We start from the raw sequence: 23743 nt of genomic DNA on the forward strand, positions 1-23743 counted from the left end.
CGATTTAGCGAAATTTTAACAAAAGAAAAGTTGTCTTAGGCGGGATTAAAGTTTAGCTCTAAATAAATTCGAGAACTAGTTCTGTTCTAGTTCTGTTCTAGTTTTGTTCTAGTTCTGTTCTAGTTCTGTTCTAGTTCTGTTCTAGTTCTGTTCTAGTTCTGTTCTAGTTCTGTTCTAGTTCTGTTCTAGTTCTGTTCTAGTTCTGTTCTAGTTCTGTTCTAGTTCTGTTCTAGTTCTGTTCTAGTTCTGTTCTAGTTCTGTTCTAGTTCTGTTCTAGTTCTGTTCTAGTTCTGTTCTAGTTCTGTTCTAGTTCTGTTCTAGTTCTGTTCTAGTTCTGTTCTAGTTCAGTTCTAGATCTGTTTTAGTTCTGTTCTAGCTCTGTACTAGTTCTGTTCTAATTCTGTTCTAATTCTGTTGTAATTATGTTGTAATTATGTTGTAATTATGTTGTAATTCTGTTGTAATTCTGTTGTAATTCTGTTCTAGTTCTGTTCTAGTTCTCTTCTAGTTCTCTTCTAGTTCTGTTCTAGTTCTGTTCTAGTTCTGTTCTAGTTCTAGTTCTGTTCTAGTTCTGTTCTAGTTCTGTTCTAGTTCTGTTCTAGTTCTGTTCTAGTTCTGTTCTAGTTCTGTTCTAGTTCTGTTCTAGTTCTGTTCTAGTTCTGTTCTAGTTCTGTTCTAGTTCTGTTCTAGTTCTGTTCTAGTTCTGTTCTAGTTCTGTTCTAGTTCTGTTCTAGTTCTGTTCTAGTTCTGTTCTAGTTCTGTTCTAGTTCTGTTCTAGTTCTGTTCTAGTTCTGTTCTAGTTCTGTTCTAGTTCTGTTCTAGTTCTGTTCTAGTTCTGTTCTAGTTCTGTTCTAGTTCTGTTCTAGTTCTGTTCTAGTTCTGTTCTAGTTCTGTTCTAGTTCTGTTCTAGTTCTGTTCTAGTTCTGTTCTAGTTCTGTTCTAGTTCTGTTCTAGTTCTGTTCTAGTTGTTCTAGTTCTGTCCTAGTTCTCTTCTAGTTCTGTTATAGTTCTGTTCTAGTTCTCTTCTAGTTCTGTTCTAGTTCTGTTCTAGTTCTGTTCTAGTTCTGTTCTAGTTCTGTTCTCGTATACATGTATAATATTTAAAAGCATTTACATATGTATTTTGTTTCAGAACATTTTTTATTCATAACTTTAAAATTAACAAACCAAATTCAAATTCATATGTAGAACAAACAAAAAACCAAGAACAAACACAAATAAAGCAACAAAGTAAAAACTGTATTTTTTTTCTTGACTTTGGATAAATATTACATATTTTCCTCAAAAGTCCTTACGCTCCTACAACAATCCTTTTCCTTGTTGTGTTGGTCATTATACATATATTTTTAAAGTTTTTGGCTGCAACAACAAGAACATATAGAGAGCAGGAGAGAAAACAACAAAATATATGCCACCACTAGAGGGACATATCCATCCAAACTCAACTAGTCCACACACAGCAATACTTGTTAATTAAGTGGCTTGCGGTATGTGGCACAGACATGTTGTGGTTTGGTATTTTTCTCTGTTGTATGTTTGAATACATGCATTCATTCAGTTTTTTTGTTTTCTCCATATTTTTCTGTTAAACTGTAGAGGTATTTTTTTGGGGGCAAAACTCTCTGCTACTTGTCAAAATTGTTCGTGTTTTTTTTGTCCTCATGTAACCTCAGCAGGAAAACTTGGAAAAACATGATTTAAAATCCAAAAAACAAAAAAAAAAAACAGTTATTTTGAAAAGGAGCATAGGTACACTGGTATGTTTAGGGAAAAGGTATGCAAAAATAAGAAAAAGTTAATAAACAGGTAAATTAAATAACAAACATACAGAAAAATATTAATAATAATGATAAATGGTTGAGAAACAAAACACCAGAATATAAAGGATAAACATTTACAAGCAGTCCTAGTGGAATTTTTAAAAGAGAAATGTAGAACGTGGTATATGAAATACAAAATTTAAGAAACAGAAAATTTTTAATAAAATTATGAATTTTAGAAAGGACTAAAGAATTTAATACATTGATATACATACTTAATCGTTCTAGTTAAGTACTAATTCTAGTTCAGTTCTAGTTCGGTTCTAGTTCAGTTCTAATTCAGTTCTACACATAGGGAAAAAGAAATATACAAGCCTGGTACTAAATTGACACCAAACTGTTTATAATTTTTCAATACCATTCGTTGTCAAAGATATATGTACATACGTACGACAGCATTATGTAATGTTGACAACTTTGCAACAAATCGTTGTCGAAATCTAAATTTTATACCCATCAGTGGTCTAACTATTAACAAACGTGGTAAGCTCACTGTTGACAAACAATCCGTTGCCTATAGTGAGCTTACCACGTTTGTTAACATTTAGACAACGGAAGTGTATAAAATTTAGATTTCGACAACGAATTGTTGCAATGTTGACAACGTTGCATTCAGTTTTAGTTCAGTTCTAGTTTTTCTTCAATTCTATTTCAGTTCTAGTTCAGTTCTAGTTCAGTTCTAGTTCAGTTCTAGTTCAGTTCCAGCTCAGTTCTAGTTCAGTTCTAGTTCAGTTCTAGTTCAGTTCTAGTTCAGTTCTAGTTCAGTTCTAGTTCAGTTCTAGTTCAGTTCTAGTTCAGTTCTAGTTCAGTTCTAGTTCAGTTCTAGTTCAGTTCTAGTTCAGTTCTAGTTCAGTTCTAGTTCAGTTCTAGTTCAGTTCTAGCTCAGTTCTAGCTCAGTTCTAGTTCAGTTCTAGTTCAGTTCTAGTTCAGTTCTAGCTCAGTTCTAGCTCAGTTCTAGTTCAGTTCTAGTTCTAGTTCAGTTCTAGTTCAGTTCTAGTTCAGTTCTAGTTCAGTTCTAGTTCAGTTCTAGTTCAGTTCTAGTTCAGTTCTAGTTCAGTTCTAGTTCAGTTCTAGTTCAGTTCTAGTTCAGTTCTAGTTCAGTTCTAGTTCAGTTCTAGTTCAGTTCTAGTTCAGTTCTAGTTCAGTTTCTAGTTCAGTTCTAGTTCAGTTCTAGTTCAGTTCTAGTTCAGTTCTAGTCAGTTCTAGTTCAGTTCTAGTTCAGTTCTAGTTCAGTTCTAGTTCAGTTCTAGTTCAGTTCTAGTTCAGTTCTAGTTCAGTTCTAGTTCAGTTCTAGTTCAGTTCTAGTTCAGTTCTAGTTCAGGTCTAGTTCAGTTCTAGTTCAGTTCTAGTTCAGTTCTAGTTCAGTTCTAGTTCAGTTCTTAGTTCAGTTCTAGTTCAGTTCTAGTTCAGTTCTAGTTCAGTTCTAGTTCAGTTCTAGTTCAGTTCTAGTTCAGTTCTAGTTCAGTTCTAGTTCAGTTCTAGTTCAGTTCTAGTTCAGTTCTAGTTCAGTTCTAGTCCAGTTCTAGTTCAGTTCTAGTTCTAGTTCAGTCTAGTTCTAGTTCAGTTCTAGTTCAGTTCTAGTTCAGTTCTATAGTTCAGTTCTAGTTCAGTTCTAGTTCAGTTCTAGTTCAGTTCTAGTTCAGTTCTAGTTCAGTTCTAGTTCAGTTCTAGTTCAGTTCTAGTTCAGTTCTAGTTCAGTTCTAGTTCAGTTCTAGTTCAGTTTAGTTCAGTTCTAGTTCAGTTCTAGTTCAGTTCTAGTTCAGTTCTAGTTCAGTTCTAGTTCAGTTCTAGTTCAGTTCTAGTTCAGTTCTAGTTCAGTTCTAGTTCAGTTCTAGTTCAGTTCTTTCAGTTGTAGTTCAGTTCTAGTTAGTTCTAGTTCAGTTCTAGTTCAGTTCTAGTTCAGTTCTAGTTCAGTTCTAGTTCAGTTCTAGTTCAGTTCTAGTTCAGTTCTAGTTCAGTTCTAGTTAAGTTCTAGTTCAGTTCTAGTTCAGTTCTAGTTAGTTCAGTTCTAGTTCAGTTCTAGTTCAGTTCTAGTTCAGTTCTAGTTCAGTTCTAGTTCAGTTCTAGTTCAGTTCTAGTTCAGTTCTAGTTCAGTTCTAGTTCAGTTCTAGTTCAGTTCTAGTTCAGTTCTAGTTCAGTTCTAGTTCAGTTCTAGTTCAGTTCTAGTTCAGTTCTAGTTCAGTTCTAGTTCAGTTGTAGTTCAGTTCTAGTTCAGTTCTAGTTCAGTTCTAGTCCAGTTCTATTTCAGTGCTAAAACATTTGTAGTACAATTCTAGCTTATTTCTACTTTAGTTCTAGTTTACTTCTGGCGCAGTTCTAGTGTTATTTCTTGCTTCTATTCAAACTCTAACTAACCAACATAGTTTGAATATTCTTTAATTAATATCCTTGTTCGCCCGATATATACTCCTGAGATTAAGTTTCCTTTTTTCATCTTATTAAAACATTTTGCTTGCCCAACAAATGTATAATTAAAATTTAAGTTAATTTATTTTTAAGTTTTTACTCAAACCAATGTCTACTTTCAAGGTTATTTATAAAACAAACACAAACTGTACAGCATACTCGGGGGGCTTTTAGTTTGTTTTTTATATACTGCATACTTATTATTTTCTCAGCTTTGTTTATTTTATAAAATAATTAAAAAATGTTAAGTCTATATTTGGTTTGTTTTGTAAAATAAAAACAAAACAAAATATTAAAATAAACTACCTTGTGTGGTTCTAGGAAAACCTTTTTTTATATAATTTGCTCTTTACATTTAGGTAAAGTATACTTTTATATTTCAATAAATATACCATTATATTTATAAGCTTTATTTAATAAGCTTTTTAATGGATAAAAACAAAATCTCACCATCCTTATAAATAAATTTGTATTTCCTTTAATGTCAAACAAATTTCGTATTCGAAACGTGCCTCATTTTTTGCCCATTTACTTGTTGATGGTGTGGCAAACAGGGCCTCAAGATTAATGCCACCTTCTAATAGCTTTGTAAATACAGAAAGAAGTATGAACAATTTTATGTTCTAGTATAAATATAAAGGATTTCTATTTAATATTTGTTGTTGTCCACAAGTTTCTACCACATTTCTTATTACAATGTTTTTATTTATTTATTTGTCTCATTCCTGGGAAATAAATATAAATAAATTTAATATGAGAAACATACAAAACATTTCAATTCTGTTTTATTTATTTCCAGCAAACATGATTGACTTTTCAAAGTTACACTGTGAAATAAAAGATAACAGATTCAATTGTCCATAGATCCCTCTAATTTCTATATTTTCAAAAATCACAATCATAATTACATCCAGCTCTAGTATAGTGTTATCCATTTAAAAATTATCATAGATCTTTGCTAAGCAAATTGTTGCCCTAATCACTTCTTCCCGAGTATAAACACTTTATTATCTAGCCTTGACATTATCTACCAGGCAAATGCTTAATAAATGGAAAACAAACTTATTTTCAAAGGAGGAATCGTCAAGCAGGGGGTGTGTTTTTTCACCAGATAATTAAACCACTTATACATGGTTAAACTCTGGCAAGTGTAAGAGTGTACTTGAGCGCCCGGAAACATTGTCCAGTAATTGGTAAAGACTGTGTGACTAGAGTGTTTGGTTTAGTTGTCGGTTTTAAGCATTAAATAATAAATTCAATGGGCGTACTAAATTACAAATATTATTTTATTTATTTTCCTACTTTTTCTTTTTATTTTCAACTACTACTAGTATTTTTCTTGGCCTGCAAACAGTACCGAAATAAAAACTAAATTAGTTACATTATAGACTTAAGCAGCTTACAGAAAGCATGAAAAGGGAATTGAAATTGAAATTATAGAGATTTAAATAGTTTATGAGGACATTAAAGGAAATATGAGAAAAATTTATAAAGAGAAATTTAAGGTAAAAATTTAAGAAAAATAAAGGAAAATATACAAATATGTATTTTTTTAAACTTTTATAAATTCTGGGAATATAATTTTAAACTAACCTGAAACGAAAATAAAATAGAACTAAAAAAGAATTAGAACAAAACTAAAACAAAACAAGAACAGAACAGAACTAGAACTGAACTTTAAAACAACTAGAAACTAACTAGAACAGAACTAGAACATAACTAGAACAGAAATAGAACTGAACTAGAACAGAACTGGAACAGAACTAGAACTGAACTAGAACAGAACTAGAACAGAACTAGAACAGAACTAGAGCAGAACTAGAACAGAACTTGAACAGAACTAGAACAGAACTAGAACAGAACTAGAACAGAACTAGAACTGAACTAGAACAGAACTAGAACAGAACTAGAACAGAACTAGAACAGAACTAGAACAGAACTAGAACTGAACTAGAACTGAACTAGAACTCAACTAGAACTGAACTAGAACTAAACTAGAACTAAACTAGAACTAAACTAGAACTGAACTAGAACTGAACTAGAACTGAACTAGAACTGAACTAGAACTGAACTAGAACTGAACTAGAACTGAACTAGAACTGAACTAGAACTGAACTAACTGAACTAGAACTGAACTAGAACTGAACTAGAACTGAACTAGAACTGAACTAGAACTGAACTAGAACTGAACTAGAACTGAACTAGAACTGAACTAGAACTGAACTAGAACTGAACTAGAACTGAACTAGAACTGAACTAGAACTGACTAGAACTGAACTAGAACTGAACTAGAACTGAACTAGAACTGAACTAGAACTGAACTAGAACTGAACTAGAACTGAACTAGAACTGAACTAGAACTGAACTAGAACTGAACTAGAACTGAACTAGAACTGAACTGAACTAGAACTGAACTAGAACTGAACTAGAACTGAACTAGAACTGAACTAGAACTGAACTAGAACTGAACTAGAACTGAACTAGAAACTGAACTAGAACTGAACTAGAACTGAACTAGAACTGAACTAGAACTGAACTAGAACTGAACTAGAACAGAACTAGAACAAACTAGAACAATACTAGAACAGAACTAGAACAGAACTAGAACAGAACTAGAACTGAACTAGAACTGAACTAGAACTGAAACTAGAACTGAACTAGAACTGAACTAGAACAGAACTAGAACAGAACTAGAACAGAACTAGAACAGAACTAGAACAGAACTAGAACAGAACTAGATCAGAACTAGAACAGAACTAGAACAGAACTAGATCAGAACTAGAACAGAACTAGAACTAGAACAGAACTAGAACAGAACTAGAACAGAACTAGAACAGAACTAGAACAGAACTAGAACAGAACTAGAACAGAACTAGAACAGTACTAGAACAGAACTAGAACAGAACTAGAACAGAACTAGTACAGAACTAGAACAGAACTAGAACAGAACTAGAACAGAACTAGAACAGAACTAGAACAGAACTAGAACAGAACTAGAACAGAACTAGAACAGAACTAGAACAGAACTAGAACAGAACTAGAACAGAACTAGAACAGAACTAGAACAGAACTAAACAGAACTAGAACAGAACTAGAACAGAACTAGAACTAGAACAGAACTAGAACAGAACTAGAACAGAACTAGAACAGAACTAGAACAGAACTAGAACAGAACTAGAACAGAACTAGAAGAACTAGAACAAACTAGAACAGAACTAGAACAGAACTAGAACAGAACTAGAACAGAACTAGAACAGAACTAGAACAGAACTAGAACAGAACTAGAACAGAACTAGAACAGAACTAGAACAGAACTAGAACAGAACTAGAACAGAACTAGAACAGAACTAGAACAGAACTAGAACAGAACTAGAACAGAACTAGAACAGAACTAGAACAGAACTAGAACAGAACTAGAACAGAACTAGAACAGAACTAGAACAGAACTAGAACAGAACTAGACAGAACTAGAACAGAACTAGAACAGAACTAGAACAGAACTAGAACAGAACTAGAACAGAACTAGAACAGAACTAGAACAGAACTAGAACAGAACTAGAACAGAACTAGAACAGAACTAGAACAGAACTAGAACAGAACTAGAACTAGAACAAAACTAGAAAAAGTAGAACAAAACGAGAACAGAACTAGAACAGAACTAGTACAGAACTAGAACAGAACTAGAACAGAACTAGAACAGAACTAGAACAGAACTAGAAAAGAACTAGAACAGAACTAGAACAGAACTAGAACAGAACTAGAACAGAACTAGAACAGAACTAGAGCAGAACTAGAACAGAACTAAAACTAAACTAGAACTAAACTTATTTCAGTTCATTTTTTGATCTAGTTCCATTTATGTTTTGTTATAATTCTGATTAAGTTCATAAAATTAGTTTCGATTTCATAAACATAATCAGATTTGTTTTAATTAAAATATTATATAAAAAATTTGCTTTTAACAGTTATAAATAATGGTTAACAATTTTTTTTTGTTTAAAAACTAAATTTTTTTGTAAATAAATTATGTTTTTTTTTTTTAATTATAATATATATTAAAAAAAACAGGAAATATTTAGTGTAAAAATTCATTTAGTATTTTTTTTTACATTTTAGAAATAAATATTTCCGTGTATATGACATACAGGCGTAAATATGCATTATATTTTTTTTACATTTTGTGTTTTTTTTTTACATTTTGTGTACACATTTTTTAAATGTGATTTAAAAACAGTATAACTACAGTGCGGAGCAAAAGTGGACAACTTATTTTTTTATACATAGTTGTACTTTGTTGATACTATAAGAAAATCAGATTAATTAATTGCAAGATTTAGATTTGAAAAAGGATATAATTTTTTTAATTTTCTTACTTTTGTTGCTCACTGTAAACATATTCTATTTGGGTAGTAAAATGTTTTTAGTGTTTTTCAAAGTTGTCATAGTTATGCTGAGAAAGGGAAAAGGGACAAAAAAGTAGTGTTATGGGGAAAGGGAACTTAAGTAGAAAAAATTAAATCGCTTTTCATTTGGCAAAAAGCCGCACCTGATACACCCTACTGAGTTATTAATAAAACGTTAGAAGACAAAAAATCTAGTTTTTCGCAAACCAAAACCGATCTCTAGGTTCAGAAAGTTGTTTCCATCAAAGAGATAAAGGAATACATATTTTTAACACTATTTTCCGATTTATAAGGAATCAGAATATACAATTAACTGTTATATTACCTTGACCTCTCAAAAGAAATCCAATATTTATGTTATAAATTATTTATATTTTAAATACAAAAATTTAATTTTCATATTAAAACAACAATTAAATATACTTAATGCTTGAGTGTTTATGTGTGTGTGTGTGAGAGTGCTGTGATATAATATTTATTAAATATTTATTTATTGTGGCTTTTCTATTATTATTTCTATGTGGTTTCACTTACAATTTAATTGTTTTTTTTGTTTGGTTCATAATATTTTTTTTTCAATAGTCCAGGTTTTTAGTTGTTATTTGAACAAGTGCAGTTAGTTGTGGTAGAATAGTGAAGTGTTTAAAATGTTGTAATATAATTTTAGGCATTTAAAATGTAAAATTAAACAAAACTACACCAATACATATGTGTGACATTTGTTAAATAAAATATAATTTATCCAAACACATAAAAACATTATTAAATATAAAATTAAACAAATTTTTGTTGTTTAAAAATGCATATTAAAGCAAAAAAACAATAAAATTTATATTAAATATTGTATAGTTTCAGGGTTAGATTATTAACACGAAAAAAACACAAAAGCCTTGCACTACATATACACATTATATAAATATTATTAATTAATTTTAAAGTGTACATTTAGGGGTTAGATTTTATTGAAAAAACTTGTAATGGTTTTGGTTGTAAACTTGTTTAAATAAAGTGTTTTTTTAATTGCCTACTCTTGGTTGTTAGAAATTGTTTTATATTAAAAATACTAAACCGCAAGTTTTAATATAATATATATTTCAAGTTTTTGATTAAATTAAATTTTGCACTAAAAATAATTAAAATGTTTGGATTTGGAAATTCAGCAAGAATAAATAGCCTCGTTACAGAAATTGTTAAACAATATAATCTATTTTTAGAAACATTATTCCATTTCCTTTATGTTATTTCACGAATACATAATTAAAATTCGTTACAGGTTCTAGTTTTGTTCCAGTTCAGTTCTAGTTCTAGTTCAGTTCTAGTTCAGTTCAGTTCTAGTTCAGTTCTAGTTCATTTCTAGTTCATTTCTAGTTTAGTTCTATTTCAGTTCTAGTTCAGTTCTAGTTCAGTTCTAGTTCAGTTCTAGTTAAGTTCTAGTTCAGTTCTAGTTCAGTTCTAGTTCAGTTCTAGTTCAGTTCTAGTTCAGTTCTAGTTCAGTTCTAGTTCCGTTCTAGTTCAGTTCTAGTTCAGTTCTAGTTCTGTTCTAGTTCAGTTCTAGTTCAGTTCTAGTTCAGTTCTAGTTCAGTTCTAGTTCAGTTCTAGTTCAGTTCTAGTTCTAGTTCAGTTCTAGTTCCGTTCTAGTTCAGTTCTAGTTCTGTTCTAGTTCTGTTCTAGTTCTGTTCTAGTTCTGTTCTAGTTCTGTTCTAGTTCAGTTCTAGTTCAGTTCTAGTTCAGTTCTAGTTCCGTTCTAGTTCAGTTCTAGTTCAGTTCTAGTTCAGTTCTAGTTCAGTTCTAGTTCAGTTCTAGTTCAGTTCTAGTTCAGTTTAGTTCAGTTCTAGTTCAGTTCTAGTTCAGTTCTAGTTCAGTTCTAGTTCAGTTCTAGTTCGATTCTAGTTTCTGTTCTAGTTCTGTTCTAGTTCTGTTCTAGTTTCTGTTCTAGTTCTGTTCTAGTTCTGTTCTAGTTCTGTTCTAGTTCTGTTCTAGTTCTGTTCTATTCAGTTCTAGTTCAGTTCTAGTTCAGTTCTAGTTCTGTCTAGTTCTGTTCTAGTTCAGTTCTAGTTCAGTTCTAGTTCTGTTCTAGTTCTGTTCTAGTTCTGTTCTAGTTCTGTACTAGTTCTGTTCTAGTCTGTTCTAGTTCTGTTCTAGTTCTGTTCTAGTTCTGTTCTAGTTCTGTTCTAGTTCTGTTCTACTTCTGTTCTAGTTCTGTTCTAGTTCTGTTCTAGTTCTGTTCTAGTTCTGTTCTAGTTTCTGTTCTAGTTCTGTTCTAGTTCTGTTCTAGTTCTGTTCTAGTTCTGTTCTAGTTCTGTTCTAGTTCTGTTCTAGTTCTGTTCTAGTTCTGTTCTAGTTCTGTTACTTTAGTTCTGTTCTAGTTCTGTTCTAGTTCTGTTCTAGTTCTGTTCTAGTTCTGTTCTAGTTCTGTTCTTTCTGTTCTAGTTCTGTTCTAGTTCTGTTCTAGTTCTGTTCTAGTTCTGTTCTAGTTCTGTTCTAGTTCTGTTCTAGTTCTGTTCTAGTTCTGTTCTAGTTCTGTTCTAGTTCTGTTCTAGTTCTGTTCTAGTTCTGTTCTAGTTCTGTTCTAGTTCTGTTCTAGTTCTGTTCTAGTTCTGTTCTAGTTCTGTTCTAGTTCTGTTCTAGTTCTGTTCTAGTTCTGTTCTAGTTCTGTTCTAGTTCTGTTCTAGTTCTGTTCTAGTTCTGTTCTAGTTCTGTTCTAGTTCTGTTCTAGTTCTGTTCTAGTTCTGTTCTAGTTCTGTTCTAGTTCTGTTCTAGTTCTGTTCTAGTTCTGTTCTAGTTCTGTTCTAGTTCTGTTCTAGTTCTGTTCTGTTCTAGTTCTGTTCTAGTTCTGTTCTAGTACTGTTCTAGTTCTGTTCTAGTTCTGTTCTAGTTCTGTTCTAGTTCTGTTCTAGTTCTGTTCTAGTTCTGTTCTAGTTCTGTTCTGTTCTAGTTCTGTTTTAGTTCTGTTCTAGTTCTGTTCTAGTTCTGTTCTAGTTCTGTTCTAGTACTGTTCTAGTTCTGTTCTAGTTCTGTTCTATTTCTGTTCTAGTTCTGTTCTAGTTCAGTTCTAGTTCTGTTCTCGTTCTGTTCTAGTTCTTTACTAGTTATGTTCAAGATGTGTTCTAGTTCTGTTCTAGTTCTGTTCTAGTTCTGTACTAGTTCTGTTCTAGTTCTGTTCTAGTTCTGTTCTCGTTCTGTTCTAGTTCTTTACTAGTTATGTTCAAGATCTGTTCTAGTTCTGTTCTAGTTCTGCTCTAGTTCTGTTCTAGTTCTGTTCTAGTTCTGTTCTAGTTCTGTTCTAGTTCTGTTCTAGTTCTGTTCTAGTTCTGTTCTAGTTCTGTTCTAGTTCTGTTCTAGTTCAGTTCTAGTTCAGTTCTAGTTCAGTTCCAGTTCAGTTCCAGTTCAGTTCTAGTTCAGTTCTAGTTCAGTTCTAGTTGTAGTTCAGTTCTAGTTCAGTTCTAGTTCGGTTCTAGTTCCGTTCTAGTTCAGTTCTAGTTCAGTTCTAGTTCCGTTCTAGTTCAGTTCTAGTTCAGTTCTAGTTCAGTTCTAGTTCTGTTCTAGTTCAGTTCTAGTTCAGTTCTAGTTCAGTTCTAGTTCAGTTCTAGTTCAGTTCTAGTTCAGTTCTAGTTCAGTTCTAGTTCAGTTCTAGTTCCAGTTCAGTTCTAGATCAGGTCAAGTTCAGTTTTAGTTCAGTTCTTGTTCAGATGTGTTCTAATTTTTGGCAAACATAATCTTTATAAAAAAAACCTAAGTAACTTTAATATCTTGCAGTATAATATCTGATAATTTATTATTGTGGACCACAAGATTCTTCTTAAATGATTTCAAAATATCAGTTTCAGATTAATAAGTAAAAGTGCTTAAGAAAAAATCGTATCTTATTTGTTTGTTATTAAATTCTTAATCAAATTATAATGATCATGAAAAAAAAAACCTGCCATGCTAAAAAAGAAAGTTCTTTTCCATGACCTATATATTTAACGACGATGATGATATTGCTCCAGTAACTAAGGTTCATAATCGTTTAATGCTAATTGTTAAAATCAATAAACAAAATACCACCAACAACAATTATTTTAACTACATACTATAGTACATGTAGTAGTGATCAGTCAATACAACTGAAATTGATCTCAACTCGGTAATTTATTTTATAAATTATTTAGACACGAGTCAAACTAAATACGATCTTGGTAAATATTTGTTAAAATGTTTAAAATTGAACTAGAAGAACTCATTTTTGAATACAGCATGAAGAAGACAAAATATTATTCATTGATTAATATATATGATAGTGGAAAACTTTGTCTTCGTAATTCAAATTCTGGGAAGTTATATGTGTAACAGATTGAAGGCATTTTATAATTATTATATATGTATGTGATAGAAAATTCTAGAAATGTGTCATTTAAAATTTTATTTTTAAATTCACTTTCTTTTACCTTTGCCTAAGATTTGTCATTTTCATCTCTTCATTTTCATTAATTTTCAATATTTTTATTAAACCTATTTATTTTCACATTATTTTTCAATTAACACCTTCCGGTAGTTTTAAAGTTTAGTTCAAAATTCCTAACCTTCTTATTACGTCTTAGAGACCTTTTCATGCTTCACAGCTCTAAAATACAAGATTCTAATTGATTAGTATCGAATTGTTTAAAGATTTCATTCAATAGAAAGTGGGCTAAACAAAGTGTTAGAATTAACAGATAAAATAAGAAAATTGGTAAAATGAAATTTGTCATGTCAAAAATAAATATTTAAATTACATGAATAAATATATGTACAGAGAGAAAAAATCTCGAAGCGTGTCTCAAATTAGCTAAAACAAATAATTAAACTCGTTACAAGGGAATTTTAAAAGCGAGATTATAAGATGACTTATAATTAAATGATCTCGAACAGAACTAGAAATGAACTAGAACTGAACTAGAACTGAACAAGAAATGAACTAGAACGGCACTAGAACGGAACTAGAACTGAACTAGAACTGAACTAGAACTGAACTAGAAACTAGAACTGAACTAGAACTGAACTAGAACTGAACTAGAACTGAACTAGAACTGAACTAGAACTGAACTAGAACTGAACTAGAACTGAACTAGAACTGAACTAGAACTGAACTAGAACTGAACTAGAACTGAACTAGAACTGAACTAGAACTGAACTAGAACTGAACTAGAACTGAACTAGAACTGAACTAGAACTGAACTAGAACTGAACTAGAACTGAACTAGAACTGAACTAGAACTGAACTAGAACTGAACTAGAACTGAACTAGAACTGAACTAGAACTGAACTAGAACTGAACTAGAACTGAACTAGAACTGAACTAGAACTGAACTAGAACTGAACTAGAACTGAACTAGAACTGAACTAGAACTGAACTAGAACTGAACTAGAACTGAACTAGAACTAGAAACTGAACTAGAACTGAACTAGAACTGAACTACTAGAACTGAACTAGAACTGAACTAGAACTGAACTAGAAACTGAACTAGAACTGAACTAGAACTGAACTAGAACTGAACTAGAACTGAACTAGAACTTGAACTAGAACTGAACTAGAACTGAACTAGAACTGAACTAGAACTGAACTAGAACTGAACTAGAACTGAAACTAGAACTGAACTAGAACTGACCTAGAACTGACTAGAACTGGAACTAGAACTGAACTAGAAACTGAACTAGAACTGAACTAGAACTGAACTAGAACTGAAACTAGAAACTGAACTAGAACTGAACTAGAACTGAACTAGAACTGAACTAGAAACTGAACTGAACTAGAACTGAACTAGAACTAGAACTAGAACTGAACTAGAACTAGAACTGAACTAGAACTAGAAACTGAACTAGAACTAGAACTGAACTAGAACTGAACTAGAACTGAACTAGAACTGAACTAGAACTGAACTAGAACTGAACTAGAACTGAACTAGAACTGAACTAGAACTGAACTAGAACTGAACTAGAACTAGAACCGAACTAGAACTGAACTAGAACTGAACTAGAACTGAACTAGAACTGAACTAGAAGTTAACTGGAAGTGAACTAGAACTGAACTAGAACTGAACTAGAACTGAACTAGAACTGAACTAGAACTGAACTAGAACTGAACTAGAACTCAACTAGAACTCAACTAGAACTGAACTAGAACAGAACTAGAACAGAACTAGAACAAAACTAGAACAGAACTAGAACAGAACTAGAACAGAACTAGAACAGAACTAGAACAGAACTAGAACCGAACTAGAACAGAACTAGAACAGAACAGAACTAGAACAGAACTAGAACAGAACTAGAACAGAACTAGAACAGTACTAGTTCTAGTTCGGTTTAAGCCGAAAAATATAAAATAAATTAATAAAAAGAGTAAATTAATAATTAAGAAGAAAGAAAAAATAATTTTCTCCCCGACGGGGAATTGAACCCCGGTCTCCCGCGTGACAGGCGGGGATACTGACCACTATACTATCGAGGATATATAAAAAACTGTAGACATTTTAGTGATGTTAAATATATGCCTATAGAACCATATTAATGGTTCTATTAAAAATGCGTATTTTACGAAAGAACATTATTGAGGTGAATTAAGAAATTTGAGGTGAATATTTGAGATTTATGGGAAAACGGTAACTTTGAGGTGAAACATTTGATTTTGAATTAGAAATTTAATTTGTATTGAAATTGTTCTTTAATTTTAAATATAAAATAAAAAAAAATATTTGTTCTCCCCGACGGGGAATTGAACCCCGGTCTCCCGCGTGACAGGCGGGGATACTGACCACTATACTATCGAGGATGTACGAAAAGCTGGAGAATATTCTATTTTTACAAGTCTCATATAGTTTTCATATTAAACTAAAATAAGAAAAGTTAATTGTAAATTTTAGAACAAACTTTTCTAAAATATAAATAACTTTTTTCTTTTAAAAATCGGTTCTAATAAGGTTTTTCAATTATTAAAATAGTTCTGATGTTAAGAATATTAGAAATTGTTTATAGCAAAAAGTTTTTGTGAAAATCTCCCCGACGGGGAATTGAACCCCGGTCTCCCGCGTGACAGGCGGGGATACTGACCACTATACTATCGAGGATTGTTGTAAAACTAGTAAATATTTTACATTTTCTGATTCTTTTTAATAATCAAATAAAAAAAAAAATATATTTTTTAATTAATTAATTTTTTTAATTTAATATTAATAATATTTTTTATTATTAATTGTGGTTTAAATGTCTCATAAACATATTGTTTAATTTTATTTTATATTTTTTTAAATACTAAAGTTGCTAATTAAACAGTTTATAATAAAAAAACTGCATTAAACCTATTAAAATAAATTATTTTTTTCTCTCTCTCTCAGTTGTTAATTTTAATTTAAAATATACATTTCATTATAGTCATATGGGAATACAGGCATTTTGTTTTAATATTTTTTTTGTTGCCTTGAAATGCATTTATTTAACAGATTTAATTTTTCCATAATCATATTAAAACGTTTGGATTTTTGTTGCAGGTTTGGGGAAATATTAACAGCTGTTGCAATTCCCAGTGTTTTCAATTTCTATAGAACAATTTATAGTTTTTTTTCCCGTAGTTGTGTCATTTTTTGTCAATTGTTTGCAAAAAACTGATTTACTTAAACAATAGTTGAAAAAAAAAAAAACATAATAAAAATTTGTTTTTAAAACGTTAAGTCAATAAGTCTGGCAAATAATTTAATTAAAAAAAATAATAAAAAAAACTCTACGTAATTACAGATTTATATTAAATTTGTTTAAATATTTATTTAAAGTATAGGACAGTTAACAATTTGTCAAAATGAGATTTAAATATTAAATTAAGGGTAGTAAGATTAATTTAAAAACTTTTTAAAATAATAAAATATAATAGGTAATGAATTCCATTCTTAAGAATGATTATTAGGTGAGAAAATAGATTTAGGAAGCAATTACAAGTTTGTTAGTATTCCATTAGTAAATTTGAACTATAATCTCGACTATAGAGGAGTCTGCAGCCGAGACTATAGACTCGAAACTTATAGATTTAGAAATTTTTGAAACTGTAGACTTCACAAAATTTGAAACTATTGGAGTTGATTAACAAATTAATTTCGGTCTTCACTAGACTATGTATTCAAGTAACAGACTAGAACTAAAGTATAACTGCACTAGAACTGAACTAGAACTGACCTAGAACTGAACTAGAACTGAACTAGAACTGAACTAGAACTGAACTAGAACTGAACTAGAACTGAACTAGAACTGAACTAGAACCGAAGTAGAACTGAACTAGAACTGAACTAGAACTGAACTAGAACTGAACTAGAACTGAAATAGAACTGAACTAAAACTGAACTAGAACTGAACTAGAACTGAACTAGAACTGAACTAGAACTGAACTAGAACTGAACTAGAACTGAACTAGAACTGAACTAGAACTGAACTAGAACTGAACTAGAACTGAACTAGAACTGAACTAGAACTGAACTAGAACTGAACTAGACTGAACTAGAACTGAACTAGAACTGAACTAGAACTGAACTAGAACTGAACTAGAAATGACTAGAACTGAACAGTAGTTAGTAGTTAGTTAGTAGTTAGTTAGTTAGTTAGTTAGTTAGTTAGTTAGTTAGTTAGTTAGTTAGTTAGTTAGTTTAGTTGTTAGTTAGTTAGTTTAGTTAGTTAGTTAGTTAGTAGTTAGTTAGTTAGTTAGTTAGTTAGTAGTTAGTTAGTAGTTAGTTAGTTAGTTAGTTAGTTAGTTAGTTAGTTAGTTAGTTAGTTTAGTTAGGTAGTTAGTTAGTTAGTTAGTTAGTTAGTTAGTTAGTTAGTTAGTTAGTTAGTTAGTTAGTTAGTTAGTTAGTTAGTTAGTTAGTTAGTTAGTTAGTTAGTTAGTTAGTTAGTTAGTTAGTTAGTTAGTTAGTTAGTTAGTTAGTTAGTTAGTTAGTTAGTTAGTTAGTTAGTTAGTTAGTAGTTAGTTAGTTAGTTAGTTAGTTAGTTTAGTTAGTTAGTTAGTTAGTTAGTTAGTTAGTTAGTTAGTTAGTTAGTTAGTTAGTTAGTTAGTTAGTTAGTTAGTTAGTTAGTTAGTTAGTTAGTAGTTAGTTAGTTAGGTTAGTTAGTTAGTTAGTTAGTAGTTAGTTAGTTAGTTAGTTAGTTAGTTAGTTAGTTAGTTAGTTAGTTAGTTAGTTAGTTAGTTAGTTAGTTAGTAGTTAGTTAGTTAGTTAGGTAGTTAGTTAGTTAGTTAGTTAGTTAGTTAGTTAGTTAGTTAGTTAGTTAGTTAGTTAGTTAGTTAGTTAGTTAGTAGTTAGTTAGTTAGTTAGTTAGTTAGTTAGTTAGTTAGTTAGTTAGTTAGTTAGTTAGTTAGTTAGTTAGTTAGTTAGTTAGTTAGTTTAGTTAGTTAGTTAGTTAGTAGTAGTTAGTAGTTAGTTAGTTAGTTAGTTAGTTAGTTAGTTAGTTAGTTAGTTAGTTAGTTAGTTAGTTAGTTAGTTAGGTAGTTAGTTAGTTAGTAGGTTAGTAGTAGTTAGTAGTTAGTTAGTTAGTTAGTTAGTTAGTTAGTAGTTAGTTAGTTAGTTAGTTAGTTAGTTAGTTAGTTAGTTAGTTAGTTAGTTAGTTAGTTAGTTAGTTAGTTAGTAGTAGTTCGTTAGTTAGTTAGTTAGGTTAGTTAGTTAGTTAGTTAGTTAGTTAGTTAGTTAGTTAGTTAGTTAGTTAGTTAGTTAGTTAGTTAGTTAGTTAGTTAGTTAGTTAGTTAGTTAGTTAGTTAGTTAGTTAGTTAGTTAGTTAGTTAGTTAGTTAGTTAGTTAGTTAGTTAGTTAGTTAGTTAGTTAGTTAGTTAGTTAGTTAGTTAGTTAGTTAGTTAGTTAGTTAGTTAGTTAGTAGTTAGTTAGTTAGTTAGTAGTTAGTTAGTTAGTTAGTTAGTTAGTTAGTTAGTTAGTTAGTTAGTTAGTTAGTTAGTTAGTTAGTTAGTTAGTTAGTTAGTTAGTTAGTTAGTTAGTTAGTTAGTTAGTTAGTTAGTTAATTAGTTAGCAAGACAATGCCCTTGCTTCCTTAATGGTTTCTTCACAAAAACTTTAATTTAAATGTCTTCAACAAATGCTTCTCATTTCTTAATTAATACACTGAAATTAATATTGAAATAAAAAGTCGTCTATTAATTTTCCTGCATCTGTTCGTGGACTTACAGCTAACGCCTTTTAAACATAAAAAACTGCTAAGGACATTTCATTTAATTTCAATTCATAACAATTCCATATTAATATTCAGCCCCACAGACCATCGACCGCCATCATACAATCCACTTTAGTGTTAATTAACATATTAAAATAAAATTGTTTTTAATATTGTTTTAATACGTTTGCAGACCCCTCATAAACCGGCATATTTTCTGCATTTAAAAAGGCCGTTGGTTACATACACCAATACAAGTACATATTCACACATATTGTAACTTATATGAATGCGAAAAACTCCCACTTATCGTCAGACAAGTGGGTATGGCTGTTTGAGCTTGTATGTATGTGCTGTTTCCGGCCTTATTGACCCATATTAAAAAACCTTACACATACACATGTATGTTTAAAAAAAACTTAAATATAAATTTTACAATATAAACCAAACAATCTTGTTATAACTACATTTATCCGTTTGTTTGTAGAATTATTTTTTTATTAAAATAAAATCTACATACTCAGCTACAAAATGCCATAAAAACGAGCTTATGGGTAATCAATACATGAATTTAAATGTAAATTTATTATACTTTTACTACAATTGTATCAAAAAATAAATATATAATTTTATTTTTGTTTTTTATTTTTACATTTAGCACTTTTGTGCTTAAATTATAAAGGGGATTTTTTACACTTTACAACCGAAAACCATATCAATAAAATAAAAATATTTTTTAAGTTAATTAAAACCAAAAAACAACTGTTACATTAAAAAATTTTAAAATAAAAAGAACTGACGAATCTGTAATGAAAAAAAATTCATAAATAATTAAAGATAAAATGTTGTAATATACTTACATATATAGAAATATTAAAGAGTATATTTGTTTCGCAAACCAATTAACAATCCTCGATAGTATAGTGGTCAGTATCCCCGCCTGTCACGCGGGAGGACCGGGTTCAATTCCCGTCGGGGAGATAAGAGATATTCTATTTTCATTTTATTCGAATAAGTATGTAATACAAGCAGTTGGGAACTGACACTGCTTCTACTTTTTCTAGAAAACTAACTACTGACCCGACTGTAGTCCTAATTAAAGAATCAACTATAGTATTGATTGACAAAATGAACTAGAACTGACTAGACTGAACTAGAAAACTGAACTAGAAACTGAACTAGAACTGAACTAGAACTGAACTAGAACTGAACTAGAACTGAACTAGAACTGAACTAGAACTGAACAGAACTGAACTAGACTGAACTAGAACTGAACTAGAACTGAACTAGAACTGAACTAGAACTGAACTAGAACTGAACTAGAACTGAATTAGAACTGAACTAGAACTGAACTAGAACTGAACTAGAACTGAACTAGAACTGAACTAGAACTAGAACTGAACTAGAACTGAACTAGAACTGAACTATAACTGAACTAGAATTGAACTAGAACTGAACTAGAACTGAACTAGAACTGAACTAGAACTGAACTAGAACTGAACTAGAACTGAACTAGAACTGAACTAGAACTGAACTAGAACTGAACTAGAACTGAACTAGAACTGAACTAGAACTGAACTAGAACTGAACTAGAACTGAACTAGAACTGAACTAGAACTGAACTAGAACTGAACTAGAACTGAACTAGAACTGAACTAGAACTGAACTAGAACTGAACTAGAACTGAACTAGAACTGAACTAGAACTGAACTAGAACTGAACTAGAACTGAACTAGAACTGAACTAGAACTGAACTAGAACTGAACTAGAACTGAACTAGAACTAAACTAGAACTGAACTAGAACTGAACTAGAACTGAACTAGAACTGAACTAGAACTGAACTAGAACTGAACTAGAACTGAACTAGAACTGAACCAGAACTGAACTAGAACTGAACTAGAACTGAACTAGAACTGAACTAGAACTGAACTAGAACTGAACCAGAACTGAACTAGAACTGAACTAGAACTGAACTAGAACTGAACTAGAACTGAACTAGAACTGAACTAGAACTGAACTAGAACTGAACTAGAACTGAACTAGAACTGAACTAGAACTGAACTAGAACTGAACTAGAACTGAACTAGAACTGAACTAGAACTGAACTAGAACTGAACTAGAACTGAACTAGAACTGAACTAGAACTGAACTAGAACTGAACTAGAACTGAACTAGAAAGAAACTAGAACTGAACTAGAACTGAACTAGAACTGAACTAGAACTGAACTAGAACTGAACTAGAACTGAACTAGAACTGAACTAGAACTGAACTAGAACTGAACTAGAACTGAACTAGAACTGAACTAGAACAGAACTAGAACTGAACTAGAACTGAACTAGAACTGAACTAGAACTGAACTAGAACTGAACTAGAACTGAACTAGAACTGAACTAGAACTGAACTAGAACTGAACTAGAACTGAACTAGAACTGAACTAGAACTGAACTAGAGAACTAGAACTGAACTAGAACTGAACTAGAACTGAACTAGAACTGAACTAGAACTGAACTAGAACTGAACTAGAACTGAACTAGAACTGAACTAGAACTGAACTAGAACTGAACTAGAACTGAACTAGAACTGAACTAGAACTGAACTAGAACTGAACTAGAACTGAACTAGAACTGAACTAGAACTGAAATAGAACTGAACTAGAACTGAACTAGAATTGAACTGGAACTGAACTAATATTTAGTCTACTTATTGAACTCTCTTTTTACCGAACAGAAATTAATTCTTCTTCGGTTATTTTTCACTTAAGAGCTTTTATTCATCCAATGATTTCTTCAATTCATTTTCCTTTTAAGCTGAACAACATCCATACACAATTTAGAAATAAATTTAGTAATAGAAAAAATAATAATAAAGAATCGAAACCCGTTAAAAATAACAATGAAATAAAAATAGAACAAACAAATAACAAACCAACAAACGAATGAGAAAAAGCAAAAACAAATCTAATTGAAAACCAAACGGAAAAACTTTTTCAATTAAAATGTAAACACAAGTGTGAAAATGCCGCAATAGACCATCATGGAAAATAGCATGAAACGCAAGGAAAACAGGAGCTAACAGCAAGGAGTGCTTGCTAGGTGGGTAAAGTGAAAAAAAATATGGTAGAATATTTATAGGAAATCCTTTATATAGAGGAAGTAAGACACAGATAATTCAAAACTTAATACATATAAACGTAGAAGAGCAGGAGACCCCACACACAGTCATAAACAGAGTGGAACATTTGAAAAAATATCTTCACCAATAAATGAATAAATAAAACTTTGGAAACGTTATACTATAGACCAGCAGTTCTGCTGATAGGAGAAAAACCTTACGATTTATCTCCTTGATTAAGCAAGTGAAAATTTTGCACCATAAAGTCATCATATTTACTATCAAAACTGCAGGGTGTATTCAGGGATATGTATGTATATAATAGTATTGCATTTAAATGTAGGTTAGAAATTGTGATGAAGTTGTATAAAATGTTTAACCATTATCCGGTCAGTGGTAAAAAGGATATAAATTGCTGTTTCAAGAAATAGAAAAACTAAACAAAAAATAACTTATAAATCGAATTAAATTGGTAAAAAGCAAAAGGTGCATTTAGGAAATTATATCACATTTAAAAGAAATAAACTGTAAATATACTAAATGCCGAGCGATGTAAGGAATGTGTAATAAATTGTAGTAAAAAGAAAGAAAAGGAATAAGGTTTATTAACTCACCATACCGATCAAAACCACTATTCCAGAATTATCTAGAGTAAAGAATAGACTATAGTATGGAATACAGGCTATATTATACATTGGGCTGTAATCTCGATTACAGTCTAGTCTAGAGTTTGGACTAGAGACAGGACTGTAGCATAGACTATAGAATAGACTAGACTATAGACTAGAATATAGACTGGACTATAGACTAGACTATAGACTAGACTATAGACTAGACTGTAGACTAGACTATAGACTAGACTATAGACTAGACTATAGACTAGACTATAGACTAGACAATAGACTAGACTATAGACTAGACTATAGACTGGACTATAGACTAGACTATAGACTAGACTATAGACTAGACTATAGACTAGACTATAGACTAGACTATAGACTAGACTATAGACTAGACTATAGACTAGACTATAGACTAGACTATAGACTAGACTATAGACTAGACTATAGACTAGACTATAGAGACTAGACTATAGACTAGACTATAGACTAGACTAGACTATAGACTAGACTATAGACTAGACTATAGACTAGGCTAGACTAGACTATAGACTAGACTATAGACTAGACTAGACTATAGACTAGACTATAGACTAGACTATAGACTAGACTATAGACTAGACTATAGACTAGACTATAGACAAGACTATAGACTAGACTATAGACTAGACTATAGACTAGACTATAGACTAGACTATAGACTAGACTATAGACTAGACTATAGACTAGACTATAGACTAGACTATAGACTAGACTATAGACTAGACTATAGACTAGACTATAGACTAGACTATAGACTAGACTATAGACTAGACTATAGACTAGACTATAGACTAGACTATAGACTAGACTATAGACTAGACTATAGACTAGACTATAGGCTAGACTATAGACTAGACTATAGACTAGACTATAGACTAGACTATAGACTAGACTATAGACTAGACTATATACTAGACTATAGACTAGACTATAGACTAGACTATAGACTAGACTATAGACTAGACTATAGACTAGACTATAGATTAGACTATAGACTAGACTATAGACTAGACTATAGACTAGACTATAGACTAGACTATAGACTAGACTATAGACTAGACTATAGACTAGACTATAGACTAGACTATAGACTAGACTATAGACAGACTATAGACTAGACTATAGACTAGACTATAGACTAGACTATAGACTAGACTATAGACTAGACTATAGACTAGACTATAGACTAG

The 23743-nt window shown here is 31.0% G+C and overlaps 3 non-coding genes across 3 annotated transcripts; all 3 read right to left on the reverse strand.

Annotated features, from left to right (window-relative positions):
• Positions 1 to 15023: 15023 nt before the first annotated feature.
• Trnad-guc lies at positions 15024 to 15095 on the reverse strand. The gene has a single exon. It is a non-coding gene; the product is annotated as a tRNA-Asp (tRNA).
• A 249-nt stretch (positions 15096 to 15344) lies between these two features.
• Trnad-guc lies at positions 15345 to 15416 on the reverse strand. The gene has a single exon. It is a non-coding gene; the product is annotated as a tRNA-Asp (tRNA).
• Positions 15417 to 15639: 223 nt separating this feature from the next.
• On the reverse strand, positions 15640 to 15711 carry Trnad-guc. The gene has a single exon. It is a non-coding gene; the product is annotated as a tRNA-Asp (tRNA).
• Between the last annotated feature and the right edge of the window lie 8032 nt (positions 15712 to 23743).

The sequence above is a fragment of the Lucilia sericata genome, unplaced genomic scaffold, assembly GCF_015586225.1.
Source record: "Lucilia sericata isolate MDLA Ls3-8-SP2 unplaced genomic scaffold, ASM1558622v1 Contig002166F_arrow, whole genome shotgun sequence".
NCBI classification, from domain to species: domain Eukaryota; kingdom Metazoa; phylum Arthropoda; class Insecta; order Diptera; family Calliphoridae; genus Lucilia; species Lucilia sericata.